This window comes from Rutidosis leptorrhynchoides, chromosome 6, assembly GCF_046630445.1.
Source record: "Rutidosis leptorrhynchoides isolate AG116_Rl617_1_P2 chromosome 6, CSIRO_AGI_Rlap_v1, whole genome shotgun sequence".
Classification (NCBI taxonomy): Eukaryota; Viridiplantae; Streptophyta; class Magnoliopsida; order Asterales; family Asteraceae; genus Rutidosis; species Rutidosis leptorrhynchoides.
The window spans coordinates 412,582,000-412,587,999 of record NC_092338.1 but is presented as its reverse complement, the minus strand read 5'-3'; positions in this window follow the sequence as shown (position 1 = coordinate 412,587,999).

The following is a 6,000-nucleotide window of genomic DNA, read 5'->3' as shown; positions in this document are numbered from 1 at the left end:
CCTAAAGATAGATCTATTGGGTCTAACAAACCCCATCCAAAGTACCGGATGCTTTAGTACTTCGAAATTTATATCATATCCGAAGGGTGTCCCGGAATGATGGGGATATTCTTATATATGCATCTTGTTAATGTCGGTTACCAGGTGTTCACCATATGAATGATTTTTATCTCTATGTATGGGATGTGTATTGAAATATGAAATCTTGTGGTCTATTGTTACGATTTGATATATATAGGTTAAACCTATAACTCACCAACATTTTTGTTGATGTTTAAAGCATGTTTATTCTCAGGTGAATACTAAGAGCTTCCGTTGTTGCATACTAAAATAAGGACAAGATTTGGAGTCCATGTTTGTATGATATTGTGTAAAAACTGCATTCAAGAAACTTATTTCGTTGTAACATATTTGTATTGTAAACCATTATGTAATAGTCGTGTGTAACAGGATATTTTTGATTATCATTATTTGATAATCTACGTAAAGCTTTTTAAACCTTTATTGATGAAATAAAGGTTATGGTTTGTTTTAAAATGAATGCAGTCTTTGAAAAACGTCTCATATAGAGGTCAAAACCTCGCAACGAAATCAATTAATATGGAACATTTTTAATGAATAAGAACGGGACATTTCAGTTGGTATCCGAGCGTTGGTCTTAGAGAACCAGAAAATTTGCATTAGTATGTCTTATCGAGTTTGTTAGGATGCATTAGTGAGTCTGGACTTCGACCGTGTTTTCTTTAAAAATGATTGCTTGACATTTTTGTTGGAAACTATATATTATTAACATGTATATATTATGTGATATATTAATCTCTTAACATGTTTGATATTGTGTGATAGATGTCTACCTCTAGCACAAATCCCATTGACTCACCTAATAATAACGAAGAGTCGAATATATATTGGACTGATTCACAAGTTCCTGAGGAAGAATCGGAAGAAGAATCAAAACCGGAAGAGGAGGAACCGGAGGAGGAAATAGAACCGGTGGGGGAAATAATAAAATGGTTAAGTAAAAGAAAATCCTCAACCAACCGACCAAGGTTAATTATGGTCAATGGTGTTTCCGCCAAGGAAGCAAAATATTGGGAGGATTACCAATTCTCCGATGAATCGGATTCCGACGAGAATTCCGATGATGTTATAGAAATTACCCCAACTGAATTTAAAAAGGCAAAAGAAAATAATAAAGGAAAGGGCATAAAAATAGAGAAATCTAATTCCAACCCCGATGAACTTTATATGTATCGTCAACCCCCGAAGCCCTTAAGTTGTAACAATGACCCGGGAACCTCTAAACCACCAGGTTTTTCTAAACCGTTGTGGAAAATGACAGTTCGTATTAGGGGAACATCATATATCCCTAGAAACTTGGCAAAACGAACCAAAACCGAAGAAGAAGAAACGAGCGAGTCGGAATAAGATAGTTGTATTCGTGTGGTGTAATATATGTAATATAGTGTGCTTATGCTTTATGATATATGTAAAAATTGCTTGTATTAATAAGTATTTTTTTTTATGAATCTAACTCTTGTCTATTTTATAGTATAAAAACACAAAATGGATAGACAACCCAATATTTTAAGAGACCTACCCGGAGACATGATTGATGAAATCTTGTCTAGAGTTGGTCAGAATTCTTCAGGCACAACTATTTACGGCGAAATCAGTTTGTAAGACATTCGAAGAACGTTCCAAGAATGCCTTGGTTTATAAGAGACTTTTGTTTGAAAGATGGGGGATATCACATTGGGAAACCCATAAGTTACGATGTGTTTACTTTGACGCATATATTACGGGGAACCCAAATGCTATTTTACGTAACGGGTTAAGAAATTATTTTGACTCAATGTATCCGAATATAGGACTTCAAGATTTAGAAAAAGCGGCTAACATGCAACATAAAGAAGCATGCTATGCTTACGGGTTAGTAATGTTCGCTTCTCACCAAAGTGAGAAAAAGAACATCGGGCTACAACTATTAAACAAAACGTTCCCACAAGTGACGGAGTCGGTAATTGGGGTAAGAAATGAGGTTTTTAGGTTATTACGAGACTGTTGGTCATTACATAACCCTCGTCCTTTTGACGACGTTACAACACGTTGTCTTATCAACGGCCATAACGGTTATGTTCCACAAGACCAAGGATGGGAAGTAGTCCTAGTAAAACCAGAATGTATGACTTGTTTCTGGACGTATGAATTACGTGTCTTTATTGCCTTTGCTGAACGACTTGTGTACTAGCTAGAATTATCTTCACAACTATCTTGTATCAAAGTTATTGTGTGCTATATTTCATGCTTTATGTAAAATAAGCGGTATTGTAAGTTTGTAAAATATTGTATAAAAGTTTGAACGCGAAATATTATTATAATCAGTTTTTCATATAGAATTGTAGTAGTTGAATTGTATATTAGCTACTAAGTATGAACTTAACGGGTAGGTACTACCCGAATTTAAACTTATAAAACGCTAATATGAAGAAAAAGCTTTTATACATGAGTTCATATTATGCTACGAAATACTATTAACTACTCTTAATATTCTGTATGATTAACTTGTTCCATTTGACTATTTTGAAGGAAATGGCACCGACTACTCGACACACCGTGAATATGAATGAAGAGGAATTCCGTACTTTTCTAGCTTCAAACATAGCCGTAGTACAGGCTGCGCTACATACCAACAATAACCTTGGATCTAGCAGTACAGGAAATCGTGTAGGATGCACCTACAAAGAATTCACTGCCTGCAAACCTTTGGAATTTGATGGAACCGAAGGACCGATCGGATTGAAACGGTGGACCGAGAAGGTCGAATCGGTGTTTTCCATAAGTAAGTGTACTGAAGAGGACAAAGTGAAGTACGCTACGCATACCTTCACAGGTTCTGCGTTAACATGGTGGAATACTTATCTAGAGCAAGTGGGACAAGATGATGCGTACGCACTACCGTGGTTAGCATTCAAGCACTTGATGAACGAGAAGTACCGTCCCAGAACCGAGGTCAATAAGCTCAAGACAGAACTTAGAGGGTTACGAACCCAAGGATTTGATATTACCACGTACGAAAGACGATTCACAGAATTGTGCCTATTGTGTCCGGGAGCGTTCGAAGATGAGGAAGAGAAGATCGACGCGTTTGTGAAAGGATTACCAGAAAGAATCCAAGAAGATATAAGTTCACACGAGCCCGCCTCCATACAACAGGCATGTAGAATGGCTCACAAACTAGTGAACCAGATTGAGGAAAGAATTAAAGAACAGACGGCTGAAGAGCCCAATGTGAAGCAAGTCAAAAGAAAGTGGGAGGAAAACGGTGATAAGAATCACCAATACAACAATAACAGCAATTACAATAATAATCGCAACAATTATCCCAACAATCGCAACATCAATCGCAACTACAACAAACGGCCCAACAACAACAACAACAACAACAACAACAACAACAACAACAACAACAACAACAACAACAACAACAACAACAACAACAACAACAACAACAACAACTACAACTACAACAATCATCCCAACAACAATAGTAAGCACAACAACAACAACAATCAGAAGCAGCTATGCCAAAGGTGTGAAAAGTATCACTCGGGGTTCTGCACCAAATTTAGCAACAAGTGTAAAAGAAATGGTCATAGCGCGGCGAAGTGTCAGGTCTACGGACCAGGGGTTAACAGAACGAAAGGAACAAATGGTGTCGGAACGAGTAATGGCGGAGCAAGTAGTGTCGGAGCAAGTTATGCCAATGTAGTTTGTTATAAATGTGGAAAACCGGGCCACATTATTAGAAATTGCCCGAACCAGGAGAACACGAATGGACAAGGCCGTGGAAGAGTTTTCAATATTAATGCGGCAGAGGCACAGGAAGACCCGGAGCTTGTTACGGGTACGTTTCTTATTGACAATAAATCTGCTTACGTTTTATTTGATTCGGGTGCGGATAGAAGCTATATGAGTAGAGATTTTTGTGCTAAATTAAGTTGTCCATTGACGCCATTGGATAGTAAATTTTTACTCGAATTAGCAAACGGTAAATTAATTTCAGCAGATAATATATGCCGGAATCGAGAAATTAAACTGGGTAGCGAAATATTTAAGATTGATTTGATACCAGTAGAGTTAGGGAGTTTTGATGTAATAGTTGGCATGGACTGGCTGAAGAAGGTGAAAGTAGAGATCGTATGTTATAAAAATGCAATTCGCATTGTACGAGAAGAAGGAGAACCCTTAATGGTGTACGGAGAAAAGGGCAACATGAAGCTACATCTTATTAGTAATTTGAAGGCACAAAAACTAATAAGAAAAGGTTGCTATGCTATTCTAGCACACGTCGAGAAAGTACAAACTGAAGAAAAGAGCATCAATGATGTTCCCGTCGCAAAAGAATTTCCCGATTTATTTCCGAAAGAATTACCGGGACTACCTCCACATCGATCTGTTGAATTTCAAATAGATCTTGTACCAGGAGCTGCACCAATAGCTCGTGCTCCTTATAGACTCGCACCCAGCGAGATGAAAGAACTGCAAAGCCAACTGCAAGAACTATTAGAACGTGGTTTCATTCGACCAAGCACATCACCATGGGGAGCTCCTGTTTTGTTTGTCAAGAAGAAGGATGGTACATTTAGGTTGTGTATCGACTACCGAGAGTTGAACAAACTTACCATCAAAAACCGTTATCCACTGCCGAGAATTGACGACTTATTTGATCAACTACAAGGCTCGTCTGCTTATTCAAAGATTGACTTACGTTCCGGGTATCATCAAATGCCGGTGAAAGAAGATGATATTCCAAAGACTGCTTTCAAAACATGTTACGGTCATTACGAGTTTATGGTCATGCCGTTTGGTTTAACTAATGCACCAGCTGTGTTCATGGACCTTACGAACCGAGTGTGTGGACCATACCTTGACAAGTTTGTCATTGTTTTCATTGATGACATACTTATTTACTCAAAGAATGACCAAGAACACGGTGAACATTTGAGAAAGGTGTTAGAAGTATTGAGGAAGGAAGAATTGTATGCTAAGTTTTCAAAGTGTGCATTTTGATTGGAAGAAATTCAATTCCTCGGTCACATAGTAAACAAAGAAGGTATTAAGGTGGATCCGGCAAAGATAGAAACTGTTGAAAAGTGGGAAACCCCGAAAACTCCGAAACACATACGCCAGTTTTTAGGACTAGCTGGTTACTAGAGAAGGTTCATCTAAGACTTTTCTAGAATAGCAAAACCCTTGACTGCATTAACGCATAAAGGGAAGAAATTTGAATGGAAGGATGAACAAGAGAAAGCGTTTCAGTTATTGAAGAAAAAGCTAACTACGGCACCTATATTGTCATTGCCTGAAGGGAATGATGATTTTGTGATTTATTGTGACGCATCAAAGCAAGGTCTCGGTTGTGTATTAATGCAACGAACGAAGGTGATTGCTTATGCGTCTAGACAATTGAAGATTCACGAGCAAAATTATACGACGCATGATTTGGAATTAGGCGCGGTTGTTTTTGCATTAAAGACTTGGAGGCACTACTTATATGGGGTCAAAAGTATTATATATACCGACCACAAAAGTCTTCAACACATATTTAATCAGAAACAACTGAATATGAGGCAGCGTAGGTGGATTGAATTGTTGAATGATTACGACTTTGAGATTCGTTACCACCCGGGGAAGGCAAATGTGGTAGCCGACGCCTTGAGCAGGAAGGACAGAGAACCCATTCGAGTAAAATCTATGAATATAATGATTCACAATAACCTTACTACTCAAATAAAGGAGGCGCAACAAGGAGTTTTAAAAGAGGGAAATTTAAAGGATGAAATACCCAAAGGATCGGAGAAGCATCTTAATATTCGGGAAGACGGAACCCGGTATAGGGCTGAAAGGATTTGGGTACCAAAATTTGGAGATATGAGAGAAATGGTACTTAGAGAAGCTCATAAAACCAGATACTCAATACATCCTGGAACGGGGAAG